The sequence below is a fragment of the Amblyomma mixtum genome, chromosome 2 (genome assembly GCF_055824585.1).
Source record: "Amblyomma mixtum isolate Tamu chromosome 2, ASM5582458v1, whole genome shotgun sequence".
Classification (NCBI taxonomy): domain Eukaryota; kingdom Metazoa; phylum Arthropoda; class Arachnida; order Ixodida; family Ixodidae; genus Amblyomma; species Amblyomma mixtum.
This window is the reverse complement of record NC_143013.1, coordinates 3,637,512-3,656,733: the sequence shown is the minus strand read 5'-3', so window position 1 is coordinate 3,656,733 and position 19,222 is coordinate 3,637,512.

Sequence of the window (19,222 nt, the reverse complement as noted above, 5' to 3'; positions counted from 1 at the left end):
TTGCTTGACTGTATTTCAGTTCTTGCATGCCGAAGAAATTATGTACTGTCGTGTTACTTTAATTAAGAAGTTTCTCACGCAGTGGACCATTCAGAGTTTTTTTCAGTAGCTACTCGCAGCAACCTGGTGCCATGGATTTCATTTGGTTTGTTGTTTTCTGTGCACGTAATAAGAGCTTTTATGGAAGGAATTCTCGAACACCATTAAATGAAGATATGTGGGATGTCGCTTTTTTGTGGAGTAATGAATTCGACCTATTTTTCATTCAAATAAAGGTTTTGGAATTGCTGATTCAGTGGAGCACGCCATTTTTCGATAAGGTCTTCGCCAGCGGCTCTGCAACATACACGCCACCAGTGCACTGGCCTTTGAGCGCTGTCGTAGAGGAGTGAAGGTGGTTGTTGGCACCAAAGGTGTATTGTTAAGAACCCTGCTGTTATGCTTTTCACAGGAGCACTCAAAACAACAAAAAGCAGTAGCCAGGAAGCGCGTGCGAAAAAAAAAAAAACTCCGTTGCCTGCCGCTTTTTTTATTTTACTGCTAGTATAAGGGGAACCTACTTCTCTGGAAATTGCAGGGCTTTGTCTTCTCGCGATCGTTTCCATGCAGACCAAGGCGTAAATACCCTGCAATGGTTCTCCGTCTGCCTGAGCAGCTGTTAGTAGAAGGGAGAAAGCATCGAATAAAGCATACGGAGCGGGCCAAGTTACGGCACGCGTGCGCGCTTCGGTACTGTTTTCCCGGCGGCCGCTTTCATCACACATAGCCCTCCTCTATCAGTGCCTAGAAACTTATTTTTAAGCTTCAAGCAACAGGGAAAACCCAGATAACAGAAACATTCCTCGGAGCCAACTTTTGCAACGCGTTCTTGTGCAGCTCTGTCCGCGTAGCGTTTGCCATGGCCCAATGGGCCACGAATATTCAGTGGACATCCCGTTTGAATCCGAACGTCCGTGGGTTGCACTGGACGTCCGTAGGACGTCTGCCGGATGTTGTTTCTTGGAAATATTCGAAGTGCAGCGTTAATGAACTATCGGATGTCCGGCTGATATCTGCTTTTGGACATCCGCCGACAGCGAATCTGCGGATGTCCCGCGGATTCACTCTTTTTGGACTTATGAATTTTTCAGGCGTGGGCGCGGTCGTGTGCTGCACTTTTTTTTCTCTGACTGTATATATGAGTGAACTTTTTTTCTCTGACAGCTGTTATGAGCACACATGGAAGGTTCATTTCTAAAGTGCATTGGCGCGTTTTGGGGAGATAAATATTTGTTATCTAAAATAAATTGTAATTTTTCTTTACTGAATTGCGCGGTTTCTTGTTTCGGCCGCCATACTAAGGATCATTAAGGATAGCACTTGGAATCCAGTCAAAGCCAGTGAGCAGTGGCTGAGTCGGACGCCTCCTCTGCCTCTAGGAGACCTTTTTGTGTGTGCTGAGCAATCTGCTTTACGCCTGCTTGCAGTTTCACTGTGCTGTTGAAATATGTATTCTTATAACAGAGTATGCATATCTCAATTTAGGTCGGACTAGAATTAAATAGAAAGTGGCGCAAATCGCAGGTTACGTTTTAGATATCCAAGGATACGGATAGCTTCAGTGGTGGCATTAATAGCATAGAAGGCCGAAGATACATGGTCTGTTCTGAAAGTAGTAGGACTGGTTTTTTCCTGGGTGAACCGGCGGACGAGAGGTGGCCTGCTCATGCTGGATCGTTGAAGGGGGATATTGGGAATGCAGGAGAAAATCGGCAGTCGGCTCTCGGCCGTTGAAGAGAGGAGGTCGCTTGTATTGTGAACCCCTGTCGAAACGTCTCGTCACGCAGAATCGTCGAGCGTTTACTGGATCAGCGATACGCGATCAAATTTTGAGTAAATCTTAGTAAATCTTGAGTAAAACGGGCAAAGAGACTCACAACATGATTAAGGAAGTCTACGGTGACGCTTCCATGGGTAGATCAGGTGTTTTTGAGTGGCACAAGCCTTTCCGAGAAGGTAAGGAAAGAGTGGAGGAAGACGACCGCTTCAGACGCCCTTCGACAGCAAGACCAACGAAAATGTGTAGCGAGGGAAACATTTACTTAACAGTGATCGTAGAATGAGTATCAGAATGATTACTAATGACTTCAGCATTCCTCAAACCCAAGTTTTTGGGATCGTGACAGAAAACATTTCCATGAGGAAAGCGTGCGTGAAGTTGGTGCCGGGAGTGTTGTCAGAGGAGGAAAAGGCCAACCGGTAGGATCATCTTCATCATCTGAATGAGGACCCTGATTTTTTGTCCAGCAGAAGGCGGCAACGCTGCCTCAGGCCCCCTACAGCCTCGACTTGGCCCTGCCAGACTTTTTTCTATTCCCAAGAATAAAATCGACGCTGGAGGGGAAGCATCACGGATCGGTAGAGGTGATTCAACAGGCCGTGACGAGGGAGCTAAACAGCATTCCGGTCCAGGCGTTCCTGGAGGCGTACGAAAACTGTAAAACTCATTGGCAGCAGCGTGTAGGAGCGGAAGTGTGCTACCTTGAAAAATTGTAATCGTTTGTACTATTCCCTTGAATAACTTTTGTTTAAAAAAATCAGTCCTACTACTTTCAGAACAGACCATGTATATCATGACCCTCGACGACCGGCTCTGCTGCCGACCACCACAGCCACTTAGCCAATCAAAGCGGTGCTGTTTTCGCTTTGTTCGAGCGTATTCAGAGGCGATATCAAGAAATGAAGAAAGAGAAGATTGTTTTCATCATTACGCCTTGTCAGGTACTGCATCAAAGGCTCGCCCCTTCTCGGCCAGCACTTTGCGGCCACGCTGAGCGCGATGAATGGCTTAAAGCGGCCGTGCTGAACCAAAAGTGCGGAAGACATGAGGAGTAGGCACGCAAAGAACGCTCGCAGGATATTTATTATGTGGCGTAATCCTATCCGTAAAGCGCTGGAAGCCACACACTCGCTAAGCCGGACCGAACCACCTTCAGTGCTGTCTTTCATCCCTCATCCGCGAACGAAAGCTCTTCAGTAAAGATAGAGGCACTGCCAGAGGCATCAATGAAGAGCTCGAAGCTCTTCCTGGCTTCAGCTTCTTAAAAATCGGTTGCTTTTCATCCACTCAGTGGTACGAAACACAATCAAATGTGCAGAAGAAAGTCAGAATATAATGTTTCTTCTTCTGAAAAAAAGAAACACTAGAATTGTGCAGACCGCATCGCAATGGTGACAACGTACTAAAAAAAGAAAAATCAGCTCAGGATTTTTTTGCAAACGGAATGGTAGGTTTCGAAGTCAGACATTCCCGTGGATCATTCCTGTTGTGGATGACTCGGGGTTAATTAATTTGGGCAACCGTAGATTCTTAACGTGCACCGAAGACTTTGTTGCGTATGAATTATCGGTTCAAGTCTATCGGATAAGGGAGTAATTACTCATTTACATCCACCCGAGCGTAGCCATAAGGCTATAAAGGCAAGCTATACAGCTTTTTCAGAAACGTCGTAGTTAAAGAAAAATTCGTCCTGGTCCGGGGTTCGAACTCGGGACCACCGCTTCACCGGAGCAGTCGCTCTACCAATTGAGCTAACCGTGACTTTTTTTTTTCTTCAACATGCTATTTATTACAGTTCTATGTACATGAACTATATACAAGCCATTATGAAAACAGTGTTAAACAATACATATTGAAAAGACCATGCATTAGAAAAGGGGCAATGCAGAGCACATCACTAATAGTGAGTGCCACTCCGGTTCGTACTCAGTCTGGGCATACACGTCTCTTAGATGAACAACCATTCGACTGAAGTGATCCTTTGTAGACACAACAGGTTCACAGTGTCTGTCCATCATGCGGGTTTTCCAGAGGCTGTGCAGTCCAATGAGAAAGAACATGTCCAGGGGTTCATCAACAAATGGCAGCGCAGTGAGATATAGCGAACAGAATGTGGAGTCAGATGAATTCTTTTTTTAAATGTGCGTTGCAGGATATCCCAGAAGAGTACTGCATCTTTGCAACTGATGAAACAATGGTCAATTGTTTCTAGTTCATCACAAAGGCGGCAATTAACGGTAGACACAAAAATGCCCTTTTTCTCTAACCATGTTCTAACGGGCAACGTACTGGTGTGTAACTTAAAGAAAAGGGTCTTTGTGCACGGCTAGACTGGCATCTTACGTACTCTTTTGAGTACGTCATGCCCAGGTAAACCAAAATACAGAGAGCGGTACATGGGCGGAGGGAAGAGCACACTAATCAAATCCTTATACAACTTTTTCCTCGACACTAAAAAAAGGAACTCAGGAGAAAAACGAACCAGTAGGAAACGGACAGCCAAATACACCTCTTCCATTATGCCCCACAAACACGGACGGTCACAAACATTGGAAGACACAACGAGGTAGGGTAAAACATGAACTAAATTTGTTTGCAGGAATGAACGTACTATTGGGTGTGTAGTGTCACGGAAAAACATGTAACGTGACACTATCTGTCGGACATACAGGTGAACTAGACCAAGGCCACCAGCGCTTACAGGCCGAAAAAGGTTATCACGCCTCATAGATTCAAAAGACGAATCCCGCACAAAAGTAGCGAAAACTCTGTGAAAACGCTGGATAGGAAGTCTTGCGCAATGAATAATTTACAGTACATCTGTTTCTCGCCACTAAAATATATTATGAGCTAACCGGGACGGCAAGCTCATGTTAGGGCGAGAACGAATTGATCAATAACTCGAAGTGGGAACTGTGTTGGTCAAATGTCAATGAGTAATTACTCCCTTATTACAAATCTACTCCGCCTTGGGGGATTCCTCTGGTTGGCTCAATTGGTAGAGCGACTGCTCCGGTGAAGCGGTGGTCCCGGGTTCGAAACCCGGACCAGGACGAATTTTTCTTTAACTACGAAGTTTCTGAGAAAGCTGTACAGCTTTCCTTAGTAGCCGTATGGCTGCGCTCGGTTGGATTTCAATGAGTAATTACTCCCTTATTACAAATCTACTCCACCTTGGGGATTCCCCTAACGATTTGACCAAGTCTATCGGATAAACGCCATCGCTGTTGGGTACCCATGTCCAGCATTCTTGGACGTGGGTTCAATTTTGAACATTGGAATACTCTAAGGTACTGTTCTGCAAATATTGAAGTTAATGGCCCATCCTTCCGATGCATAGAAAAATATTTCTTTTAAAGTTTTTCGATTTCCAACAATGGCCTTCGCCAGAGGCCAATCTCTCTGAGGCGAAGGCCATTGTGTTTATTCAGTGGTAGTCATGACTCATGCGTGACATCATCACTGTGTTAATTGCTTTACAAACCCGCTATCACTGATCACTCGTCATCCTTGGAAGGCAATCAGCAGAATTTTTTTTCCTTTTCAAAGGCTACCGAGTACGTTTTTGCGCATGCAATCTTGGCACTGGAAAATAGGATTTCAAGAGTGACTACTAACTGAGAATTTTATTTCTAAAATTGTGGGCAGTGTATCGTGGAAAATCGAATTTCGGAAATACGGCAGCTTGCAGACAGGGTTGGATTCGTCCTCCTGCATCGGGCGCACTAAAAGCACAACACAATCGCACTGTCTCTTTTTGTTAGGGTCTCCCGTTAACAGATGAGGATTCTCATGGGCGATGGCAGGGTTCCTTCCTGTCGCTAGCATGAGCAATTTTGACTCCGCTCCTCCATTACAGATCCGTGCTTCTCTGCCTAACTGCAGGTTGCATTTATTTTTTTTTCTCTCCCTCCATCTCTCTTCGCCCTGGCCCGGCATGGTAGCAGGAAAACTATATACCCTCCCTTAGCAACAGCGAGGTCTTTGGGATCGGCCAAATCACATCTCTCACGCAGAAAATGGCGCAAAACAACTCTATATATAAACTCTATATATATATATAAAACTCTATATATAAAATGGCGCAAAACAACTCATCTGTTATATATTATAGTCCATTTCTTCGAATACGGAAGTGCACTTCGAGCTTGTCCGCTCTATAGCTGTAATTATTTTCCGTCTTTTTTTTTTCTTGATGGGAGGGTGACTGGATGGAGCCGGAAAGCGCTTATCACGGGTGTAAAGGAACGAACACAAATGCCAGCTTATTTCCTAGTAATAAGAAAAAAAAAGCAGAAGTTTATCCGGCCTCCGTGCAGTAATTTTACTTTTAGTTGTCAACTGGAGTTTATGAGCTCTCAGATGTGCTCTTGAAGAGTGTGGCTTTAATCTTTCAGGTTCCCAGGGAAGAATCTTGCCAGGCAAGCTTGTTTTCTTTTGGCTGGTGCGTTTGTATGTGATGTCACTATGTCGCTAACGTTTGTAGTTATGATAAGTGAGCAGCTCACGAGTAGAGATGCAAAATTTTAAGAAATTTTGAATGGCATGAAAAAAACCGTTTTTTTGGGGGTTTCTTTCATGAAATATTGGAAATTTTGCAAAACTTGACAAAAGCAGATTTATTTGCAACAGCACAATGATCAATAATAAGGCTCCGGTTTTCAGTGGAATATGCAGTTATAGATGTCATATTGTGAAACGAACTTCTTGATCTTTTGCACCGAGAAGATAAATAATGATTTGCACTTCAGGCAAATATGGAGATATAAATATCATATTTGTGGAACGAACTTCTTGTTCTATCGCACCAAGAAATAGAACATGAAAACTGATCTATAAGTCACTCCATACCGGACTAAGGGTCACTGTCGCTGGATGCGGCACTACGCGCAGCAGCATGGATTGAAGCTGTGTCCACAGCTAGGTTCGACTGCACATACACAAGCTTTCGAACGCGTTCCCCTCAAAGCCTGTTGCAAATCCTTGTATGGACGTTTCCGAAACGTGACCAGTTTCGTTCGCAGCTGGCGGATGATGGTGGTATCTGCAGCAGTCAGCAAGCCTGACGAGTTTGCGGCTGGTTGGTGCAAAGGCCTTGCCACCAGGTAGATGGGACCACGTGCTTCGCTGAGTCCCAGACCTCTGTTCTGGACCAAATTCCTGCGGGTGTCCTGTACTCTGCTACGTTGGAAATCAAGAAGCTAGGCTTTATTTGGCTAAAACCGCTTACGTGCACAGCAGCCTATGTTACTTATGCCGTGTGTGTAGCGCTGTAGAATTTGCAGCCATACTGTTCTACTTCAGCCGTGAGTTCAAGTATTAGTGTGTTTTTAAGCCAAGCCTGGATCTCATATGTGACCTGGCCTTCAACCCGCGTACTCGCAGCACGAACGTTTTAAAAGCACTACCTGGCACCGGCGTTGACAACTCCTCTGCAATCGTTCAACGATGCACGCTGTAATGGTTTTCAAAGCAAAAGCAAAAACCTAAACTAAAAGCAAGCCATCATAAAACCTTGAAATCGCATTGTGAAATTTTCGATGTTTCTTTCCATTTCTTGTCGTCTGAAAAAAACGAAAAAAAAACGTTGTTTTTTTTTTTCAAAATTGCAGTGTTTTTTTCAGGCCTTCACATCTCTACTCACGAGCGCCTTAACCGTTAACCGCGGGGTTGCCGCCATCCGTAAAGAAGCCCAAGGCACGCCCTTACGACTGAATTGCTTTGTCCGTGTTCACACTGCTTAGATTCTGTCTGATGTTTTCGGCCCCTCCAAACGAAGTACGGGTGAGACATGGAAACAGGCGTTAAATATCCTCCTTGTTTTCCAAGTACGACAACATATTATCTGGACTGCTGTCACAGTCCTAAACGGTTTGGACTTTCAGTTAATTAATCATCCGCAGTGACCTGGCCGAAATGCACGCTGGCGGCTACGTTGAGGGTATAAAATTGACCATAGTGCCAAATTCTGCCATGACCACTGTGCCTCTGATGAAAATTAAAGGGAGGCATAGGCAAAAATTGTGCATTTAATGGCAAACCGAGAAGTAAGAAGGGGCGCAGTTCTGCATTTTCCAGGCCTCATATTTTCGTTCGTGCTGTGCGCGCCTGTTTTCACCCACTGACTGCGGCAATTATATGAAAAAAAAAAACATCTATTATATTCCTCTTCCATGTTTTCAGAAAAGGTCTATTAAATGCACGTACGTGAGCGTTGTCTTTCGTTTTTAACTTCGTTACGTGAATCATCGCGTTTCACGCACGCGCTGATTTCTGGCAATCCTGCAATTACTTTAACAAGAATACATAACGCGACATTGGTCTCCAAGAACGGACAATCTTATGAGCGGCTCAGATGTTTTAGCCAATTAACCATTTTGAAGTTTTAAAAGACGAGAAATTCAGTTGATTTATTGCAGCTATAACATTCTCGTCTCTGCGCTTGGGGAGAACACAACCAACCATTTCTGCCGAGTGCTTCACGGGCCACTTTCAAAGCATCATAAAAGTAAAGAGTTCGAAATAGAAAAAAAAAGTATATTCAGGAACAATCTCTCAGCTATGGTCTACGTCAGTTACTCTGAACATCGTAATATTTATGCAGCCCTCCGCACTGATGCGCTTCTTAATTAATATGTTCTCGTGGTAAGTGCCAATTGGGAGTTTGAAGCCATGGACCATGTCAGTTTTTGAAACGCAGAATCCTTCTCAGAAGCTTTGTGGCGCGAGGAAATCCGGCGCTTTTTATCCGTTAAAAAAAGCAAAAAAAAAACTGCGGTGATTACGTTACTTCCTAATGCGAAATTTGAGTGCTGCTTATCAGCTGTTTCAGCTTTTCGATAGATTCGGCAAAGAATTCGAGCAAGAAATGTATGCACAATCACACACAACTTGTTTTTTCACACATATTCCTTCTTCAGGAAACTCTCCATTAGGAGTTCTTGATAGTCATGAAGGAAGCTTTGTGGTGGGAGAAATATATGGATATATGCTCGACTTGCTGCACGAATGCCTGGTTCCCAAAGACGAGGCCTATGCAAGTATTTCGCGAGGTTGTAACAGCCTTGGGAGGCGTTACGAGCGAGAGGAACGGGATGTTCTCCCGCATAAGTGGTAAGAAATTCCTGTTAGTCTATATCTAAGTCCCCGCCCACCCTGCCACCCTGGCAGGTGGCAGTTAAAGGCTGATCGCGAGTTCGCTCACCGTTGCCAGCGCTAACGAATGCCGCCCACAACTCTCTCTCATCACCCCACGAACGTATAAGCGCGATTCAGGCGTCCACTGCCCAGGGATGAGAGAAGCCAACAGCCACAGAAACCAAGGGGCACAGGGGATTTTTTAATTTATTTATTTTGTGGTGTTGATCACTTTATAATATTACTAAATGTGTTATCGCTTAGAGGTAATTGATTAGAAAAGCAGAAGAAAAAACAACCACATGCCGCCGGTGGGATCCGAACCCACGACCTCCGAATTACGCGTCCGGTGCTCTACCGCTGAGCTACGGCGACGGCTGTCAAACCTTCTGCTTTTGGGGGTATTTTATGTTTACAAATAACCAAACCTTGGGAGTGTTCACCAGCGCCACCCACGTTCTTAAGCGGCGGACGTAGCACGTCCTGAGTTACCGCTGATTGAAATTCATCAGGCCAGCCTGTATAGCCATGTGAAATGATCAAGGGAAGTTTGTTGAAGAACTCTTGTGTGCCCTAAATGTCAATCGGAACATAACCGAAATAAGACTAAAAGACATTGCATTGCAAATGGAAACTGCTTCAGCGCTGTCAGATTTCTTCGCTCACAACAGGACTGTCGCCAAGTACCAGCTTTTCTACTTTTGAGGTTTTTGTGGCCCGTTCATGGCGGAGCTTTCACAAGGTGTGTCGATGAACACTGTAATTCTGGATTTAACAGCGCCACAATGCTACGTAGACAGCACGACCCTTCGTTGTTTCCAACACCATACGGCGGAATAAGGCTACTTTTAATCATGTCCTTGAGTCTGTTGTCCTGCGTGGTACATCGAGACGGTGCGCTGAGGCTTTCGATCTCTTCTCCGAAACCCCTGGATTCACTGCGCACATGGAGGAGACCTGTGAACTAAAGGAACACGAAGCTGTGGAGGCGATAGCCTCAGCAAAGAACTTCTTGTGGGATAATTATTTCGTGATCAGGGGTGTTGTGCAGCATTCGGCTACCCTGCACGTGGCACGAGCGCTCAGTGCAATGAGCTCAACACGTACTGCTGGCGTGCCAATGTGCGCCACGTCAGTCGCCGATGTGTTAGCCTAGCGACGGTTTTGTTCTCTGCCTTCCTGTTCATGACCATTCGCCATTGGACTGCCCCTGGCTCCACAGTCCTCAGCTATAACCACACAACAGGGCTCTTTAAAAGGACGCAACTGAGAATATGTCTCAGCAATGGTGCCAAACTTAACTTTGGTGCAAGTTGTGCTTCTACGCTCTAAATGTACAACGTTTACAGTGCCGTTCTGTGTGTGATACATTTCAACTTCGCAACTTTCATGCGCCACCTGAAAACACCAGGTGGCAATATATATAGAATACAAATACTACGCCATGATGCACCGTGGCTAAACGGTTGTTCTTCCTCGGTGGATTTCGCAATTGTACTTTGCGAATTTTATTGCTTAGTCGTTTGAGCGAGAACGAATCTTGATGCAACAGTGTTCTTTCGCCCGAAACGTAAAAAAAAGTTGACGACAATTACGCTGCTTCCTAATGCGAAATTTGAGCGCAGCTCATCAGCTGTTTCAGCTTTTCGATAGATTGAGGTAAAGAATTCGAGCAAGACATATATGTGCAATTACAGAGAACTTGTCATTTTTCCCACATATGCTTTTTAAGAAACACTCCATTAACAATTCTTGATTGTCATGAAGGAAGCTTAGTGGTCGGAGAAATAGATTGGTGTAAGCTCGCCGTACTCCACCAATGCCTCGTTCTCAAAGACGGGGTTCTCTGCAAGTACTTTGCGAGGTTGTCACAGCTGTGGGAGGCGTTACGAGCGAGAGGAACGGGATGTTCTCACGCATAAGTGGTAAGATAATTTAACAAAACTTCTGTTTGGGCTAGATGGTGCATAGCTATAAATGAAATGAAATTTAAGCGCACACGAAAAACGCACACAAGAGGAGATACACACAGGACAGGCGCTAACTTCATCTGATTTATTCGCAGGTAAGAGAGCGAAAATATATACATAAAATGAGACATGCGCAGTAAAGAAACAGATCGTCATATCACAATGCGTGCTCAAGGTATCTGTATTCTGCCTGCAAAAGATTAACTGATGTATCACTCACACAGTGAATTATTAGAAGCATTTCACATCAGGAAGAGGGGGCATGACTGTGTGAGTGATACATCAGTTAATCTTTTGCAGGCAGAATACAGATACCTTGAGCACGCATTGTGATATGACGATCTGTTTCTTTACTGCGCATGTCTCGTTTTATGTATATATTTTCGCTCTCTTACCTGCGAATAAATCAGATGAAGTTAGCGCCTGTCCTGTGTGTATCTCCTCTTGTGTGCGTTTTTCGTGTGCGCTTAAATTTCATTTCATTTATAAGTGGTAAGAATGGTCGGTCGGTCGGTCGGTCCGTCGGTCGGTCGGTCGCGACTGACAGAAGGATGAAAAAAATTGGCGGGGGCTTAGCTTTGGTTAAGCCTGGTAGGTTGCGAAAGCAAAAGCGCAGCGCCTCCAACTGAAGGAACGCAGTGCGCCGCGTCTACAGGTCACGCGTGGCTACCGGCCGCCGCTGCGCGACAACTCAAAGCGTCTTCGGTAATTTTTTTTATATTTGGTTTTGGTGTTGTTGCGACAGAGAGAAAGAAAACAATCTACAGCTGGTATGACGTAACAGCGGCAGTAGCGCCACAGGTACGCAGCGCGGCAAACACACACCGTGTTTGCCGCCATAAAATTGTTTACAGCCATCATTCCTTCACACTACCCCTTACAAAACCGGCCCGCACATCTCACCGATTGCATAATCACCTCAGTTTTAAGCGCCTTTCGGGAAGGACCACTGCATTCAACTCATCAGCCCTGCCCCGTGCAATCATTTATTGGAATAGTCTTCCTGACAGCATTGTTCACATCTCAGATCATGTTATTTTCAAAGAAAAAATAAGTAGCATTTTCTTGTGAAGTGTGTTCTGTAGTGCGTTTTTCAATTTAGTTTTTCAATTTAGTTCTATTTTCTGGTTGGTTGCTTGTTCTTTGTATAACGATGTTAAAATAACCATGTTCTACTTGCTTCTTTTTCCCACCCCAGTTATGTAACCCCCCTCACATAATACTCCAGTCGGAGCCCGTGAGGTAGTTGAATAAATAAATAAGTAACTGCAGCCGGGCTCTCTGAAGGAGCGAGTTGGTCGCTGTTACGACTTAGCTTGAGACCCGCGATGATCACGGTGGCGGCAACAGCAGCGGAAATTTCGAAAGGTCGTTTGACCCCAAGATGACTGCACCAAATAAAGGATGACTAGCTGGGAAGTGGCCGACGGAGCTCTTCCCACCCTCGTCTCGGTGCGAACGACCTTCCCTTCGGTACCCCGCAAGAAACGACCGTCGATGGACAGACGACAGGGAAGAAGGGCTCCACCACGTTGAGAGGAACCGGAACGAATCGGAAAAACAAGCGCAGATGCGGCCGCGGCGCCAGCACGTCTACGCCACACCTGTGTTCGATGGACACGTGCTGCTTGCAGTAATGTTGCACCGCAGTGCGAAAGAGGTGCAGACTTGCGTTTCCTCCTCGCCAGTTTCCACGCGTAGACTCTGCACCAGGTGCCTCCGTGCTGTGCCGATCTGTGTGGCGTGTTGAATTGCCGCCTGGAAGGTGCGGAGCCTTAGGGTATTTAACCAGCGCCCTAAGTGAAAACGAACGCTCTGGGCCCTGCCGAAAAGGCCCATCCAGTTGCTCGACGCTATGAACTCCTAAATTTTGACTCTTTGCTCTTCTATTCCATTTCAATATGTGAATAAGTGTCTTAAAAAGTGCCATTAAACCCGCTTGTTTTTCGTTCCCCAAACTCCGAAGCTTCAGACGAACGAGCCCCCAGGGAGACGCAACAACTGGTCACGCTACCCGAGCTATGATAGCTGGTGGCAGCGGTGGGATGCTGCTACCACGACTTATAACAACTGGTGGCAGCGGTGGGATGCTGCTACCCGAGCTATAACATCGCCCATATCTACAGCTGCTATGACGTCACAGCGGCAGTAGCACCACAGGTGCGCGGCACGGTGTAACTGCAGGCGGGCTATTTGAAGGAGCGAGTTGCAAGGTCGCCCATGTTCACTCCGCTAAAGGTCAAACGTAACTGCGGCCGGGTCACGCGAAGGCTTGAAAGTGCGAGTAGTATTGCTTTCGCAATAAAAGGAGAGTGCACGGGCCTGCCGACCGGCTCAAGCCCAGCCACCACCGCTGCCACGTGCACATAGAAGAGGGTCGAAAGATAAGAGGAAATAGAAAAAGAGCTAAGTGGTAAGAAATTCTTGTATGTCTTTATACATTAAGTCCCCACCCAGCCTGCCACCCTGGCAGGTGGCAGTTAATTGTTGATGGCGAGAGTTTGCTCATCGCTGTCAGCGCTAACGCATGCAGACCACATACCCCTCTCATCACCACACGTACCTATAAGCGCGATTCAGGCGTCCACTGAACCAGGGAGCCATATATGCGCGCTTCCTTTCCTTAAAATGATGGGAGTGTAAAATGTTGCCAGCGCCAATGAACACAATGAACACCGACGGCCAATGGCTTCAGCGCCGCGTTTCTGGCACAACGTTGTCAATGCCTGCAGCCCACATATCTCTCTCATCACCTCACGAATCTACAAGCGCGATTCAGACGTCCACTGACCCAGGGAGCCAGTTATGCGCACTTCCTTTCCCTAAAATGATTGGAGTGTAAAACGTCAACGCCAATGCCAATGAACACAACGAACGCCGACCGTTTATAACTTCAGCGCCGTATTTTTGGCACAACGCTGTCAATGCCAACACATGCAACGCAAATCTACCGCTGAAAGCACGATTGAGGTGTCCACCACTGATCTGTGGTGTCCTCCACAGCTGGTTACAATGTACAACTGCGTCGCCGTCGCCGTCAGCGCGAAATGCAGAAATGGGCGCCAGAGAGCTGCGCTCTGGAACGATATTGAGCACCTGAGGCGCCACCCGCCACGGTGGCTCAGTGGTAAGGCGCTCGTCTACCGAGCCGGAGTACCCGGGGTTAAACCCGACCGCGGCGGCCGCGTTTCGATGGAGGCGAAACGCAAGAGGCGCCCGTGTACTGTGCGATGTCAGTGCACGTTAAAGATCCCCAGGTGGTGGAAATAATTACGGAGATCTTCACTACGGCACCTCTTTCTCTCTTTCTTCTTTCACTCCTACCTTCCTCCCTTCCCTTACGGCGCGGTTCAGGTGTCCGCCGAGATATGTGAGACAGATACTGCTCCATTTCCTTTCCTCAAAAACCAATTTTCCAATTTTTACCATGAGGTGAGCAGGAAGCTCGATGAAAACGCGAAGTCCGCTGGCGGCAAGTTACAGTGCTCGCGGCGCCAAATTCGAACTGCCAGCGACAATGCCACATGTCAGGCTCATTATTTTGCTTCGTCGCTCGCTGAAACCAAAAGTATAGACATCGGCAACTGGAGGGTCGTTATTTTCGAAAGCTTCGAAGCTAAATAACGTTAAAAGTGCAAGCTATGAATGGCACGGTAAAGCAAATGGTTCGAATTTAGCGCCGTAGTCCTTTCAAGTTGCAACCCACCATCAGCAGTCGTTGCGCTTGTGCCGAGATGCCTGCAGTATGCACTTCATGGGCTAAGTTTCGGTTTTCTGCAGAAATAAAAAGGCGCCAGATTTCCTCGCGGTGGTGAGCTTCAGAGACCGACTTCTTCGTTTCGTTGGAATCGTTTTCTGAGTACTTTATAATAATAATAATAATGCCTTTATTTTCCATCACAAGGATGAGGGAGGCAGAGAGAAAAAGCTAGGGGTGTAGCTTGACGAGCTCTCGCCTCCCCAAAAATAGATATAAGTTGTACAGGAAAAATATGCAGACAGCATAGCAGCATACCAGCAAAGCTTAAAAAAAGAAAGAAAAACGTGGCAGTAATACTAAAGAAATAAAGGAAGCATGAACAGAACCTATTTTTTGACACAGCTGTAACACTTTGTAACGCGTAAAAATCAAACGTAAGGCAAAATTACACAAAAATTACAAATTGCAAAATTGTAATCACATAAATTTAAACACAATTACAGGAATTACAATTTACAAGTTACAAAATCACAACCACAAGAAAAATTATACAAAATTACAGAAATTACAATTCAAAGTTACACCCGGTTACATATACTTGAAACAAAGTTTTGCAACTCTTTTTTTTCGAATTTCCTTTTGGCATTAGCCACTGACTGTATTGCTTAAAAAGTTAACTTTGAATCGGAGTTGATTTACAACTTAATTAGGTAATTTTTATTGTAACTGCCGTCCATTCTGAATTTTTTACTAAAAATATTTTCTTTCTTGTTCAAACTGCACCTTTTTAGGACTTTTTGTAAGTTTTCGCTGAAACACCCGGCTTTGTTGGAGCACACTGTCCAAACTTGCTGACCTCCGAAATATGAACAGTTGTCAGTATGGAGCTTTTCGAAGATAACGTGTTTAGTGTGCCTTCTTGCAGAGAAAATGATGTCTAGCACCCTTGAATTTGCCAATGGACATCCTGCATGGGCAGGATTCGAAAAGCTGCTCATGGAACTGACGTAAAATTAGGGAGCTCTCGTGTGCTCGGCAGCTACACGTCGCCATCACCGCCTGCGTCACTCTTACTAGCACACACTCTCCCCATGTCATCCTTTTTTTTTACAGCGAGAGCTGTTAGTGGCCCTTTCAGCGAGATATCGGTCACGGCGACGTCCGCAGCACGAGCAGCTGCGAGAGGAGGCATGCGGATGGTAGGCTGGATCCGTCACATTTACCATCACTACAATCTCACAGTTCTGACGTAACCGCCTGGGAGAGGAGGGTGTGCTGGGGCTTCGTCCGTATTCTAGGCACCTGTGTTGAGCACGGTGTAAGAATATATTTAGGTGTTGACACTGGCCGCCCGCCGCGGCGGAGAGCGCGCACAGATTGTGTTCGCCGTCTAGTACATGCGCCGACCGCAGCGGCGCGGGGGCGCTGCGGAGCAGAGGCCCTTCGCTTTCGGTGCGGCAAGCGGCGTGCCCAGAGCCGTATATTCCCTTCTCCGGCGTGCCCTGCTTTAGGTGCCCTTTTAGGCTGCGTTGGTCGATGTTTTGGGCTGAGAGAGTGCATCACAAGCTGTGAACACCACGATCTCAGCTTCCACGTCGTCAGCTTCCATCGTGGACGAGCAAATTTTGCTAGAACTAGCTTTTTGTGTCGCGGTTTGGCACAAGCCGGATTGACAGTTGTGGAAACGCACGTGGTGGCGCGGGCCGACGCCATGGACGGTCGTCGCGGCCTATGTGCATTGTGTCTGTGATCTGTTGTTTGTTGCTGTGACACACCTGTCAACTTCAGCCGGGTCCAGAAGTCTGCTAGACGCAATTATGGGTAAGAAGTGCTTCGTACCGAACTGCAGTTCGGGCTACCGGAGTTGTCCGGATCAAGTTTCACTTTTTAAAGCTCCGTCGGTGCCTGCTCGCTTAGAACTTTGGCGCCGGGCAATTCCCAGAGCAGATAGGATATTGCAACCGAGCGACCACGTCTGCGCGAAGCACTTTCCCGAGCATATGATATCAAAATCGTACTATGCCGAGTTCAATGCCAAGGTACTTTTAAATGTACCGAAGAAGATCCCGGTGCTGTCGGCGAATGCTGTGCCCAGTATTTTTCCCGGGTGTCCGAAATATCTGACAAAACCGACAAGGTCAAGAAAGCCTCCTAGAAAACGACAGTCTACGGCCACGTGTGGCGATCAGTCAAGCAAGCGGCCCGCTCCCGCCGCTGTCGCACTGCCCGTTGGGACGGTCTGTGAAAAAAAAAAGGCACCGATCCATCATCGAGCCCTCAGAAGAAACTGCAGACATGTGAGTGGAGTGATCAAGGAACGTGCCCTTCTCCCACCATGGAACTTGGAGGCACCTCCTCAAGTGCCACCTCCGTCTTCCTTGGCGTTCATGACGTTAAGGTTTGTTCTCTTCTGCACTGCTCCGGGTACTTAATATTCTAGGTGCTTAGTGTTCCCTGTACATAACTTTCTGCTAACCGTATCGGTCCTCCCGGCATGCCATAGATACCTATAGGTGCCCCTGGATAACGAGATACAGTTGCTTGCAATACAGGTTAATAGTAACTGCCCAGCCCAGGACATTAAATAATTTAGCTGTTGTTAACATACAGCATGATTAAGCCCTTAGCTTTTGAAGCAGTCCGCGAAACTTTTGCCTGTAGCTTTTTGGGTTTGGCTGCTTTTGATAGTAGCATATGTTTTATAACAATACCTTAAATCCATTTCCACTGATATAATTTCTCTCATTTTTCGTCAGGACAACCGCACGAGTCCACATCAGGGTGGTCCAGATGGATTGTGTCACGTCCAGACTGAAGCACCATTGGCAGCATGCAGCAGCCTCGGATTAGTCGAGGAAAGTCACGAGGGAGTGTCTGTCAGCGGCCAAGATGAAAAGGAACCGCTCACATTTTCATGTCTCTCGAGTTATGTATCCAGCATTCAACTTCCAGGAACCTCGTGGGCAACACAAGTTGTTGATAGCTTTGGTGTGGAGGCTGTAGTCTTCACGGAAGTGGCTTTGGCGAAGGAACGCGACCAGGCACCTTTCCTGAGGAAGTCATTAGATGCTACAGTTTCATCCAGCGGAATGCTGTCACTGCGTGCCTTCCTTTATGGTCACCCTATAACTGTCAACGCCATAAGCGGCGATGTTGTTCCATGCGGCCTAAGCGACTTGGAGAGTGTGATTCACAAGTTTCACAACCTGCACGTATGCGCTGGTGGCCCCGGTGGCGAGATGTACCACAACATCTAACCCGAGTGTGCATATATCGACGCATGTGGCGTGTGGCGGCACAGAAACTGCATGTTATTTTCTGAACAAGCAAGTTGCGACCGTTGCGAAAGATTGAAAGACACACTCCGGATACATTACTCCCGTATGAAGAAGAGAGGAGAAATGAAGCACATTCGTCTTTTAAGCAGCCCTTCCAAGAAAGCTTGCATTGACCTTTTGCGGAAGGCAAGAATTTCCTGCTACAGGTCCAAAGTGCGACTTCTAAAAGGAAAAAAAAAAAGCTTGAGGCGGAACTGAGCAAATGCAAAGCCAAGCTTAAACAATTAAGTGATGAAACACTTGACCGCATTTCTCGTGATGCGAGCCTTACTGAGGCACAGCAGCTTGTGTTAAAGGAATGTGTGGCTGCCGGCAAGACTGGTTCTAAGAAGGGACGACGATACTCGGACAGCTGGATCCTGCTTTGCTTGCTCCTTCATATCAGGTCACCAGCAGCCTACAGGTTCCTGATGGAAAACGAAGTGCTCGCATTGCCGTCAGTCCGAACAATACGCCGGTATGTCTCTATGGTGGGATTTAAGTCGGGATTTGACAGCAAGTTCTTTTCTGCTCTGAAAAGGAAAATAGAAAAAATGGACGACTTCAAGCGACATGGGATTATCATGTTCGATGAAATGCAGGTTAGAAAAAGTAAACGTGTCAATTCTCGCACGATGACATATGTAGGGCTGGCAACAGACGCTGGAAACGCTGATGAGCTCGCTGATCACGCCCTCGTTTTCATGTTCTGTCCTTTTGGCGATAGCTACGCTCAACCTATAGGGGTGTTCGCAGCAAAAAATGCAACCAAAGGCTCCATTCTCGCTCAGTTGCTTCTCCAAGCTATTGTGATGCTCGAAGAAGCCGGTGCAAAGATTCATGGGTTTGTCTGTGATGGCGCGTCAACAAACAGGAGCATGTGGAACATTCTAGGTGTTAATGGAAGCCTAAAGGAGAGCTGCAACTCGTTCACGCACCCAGTTGACCCTGAAAGAAAAGTTTTTGCGTTTTCTGACACTCCACACTTGTTTAAGTGTGTGAGAAATAGACTTAAGCAGCAGCGATACTTGAAAAACGAAGGACAGTGGATCAAGTGGGAGTACTATGCTGAAGTCTACAAGGAAGACGTTGCCAACGCGGGGGGCCTAAAAGTCTGCCCGAAAATAACGCACTCTCACATATACCCGAGTAACTGTGAGAAGATGCGTGTGAAGTTAGCCACCCAAGTCTTTAGCCGCTCCATGGCGGCGGGTATTCAGTTTTATCGGGAACAAGGTATCCGCAAACTCATAGGCAGCGAGAAAACTCAAGAATTCAC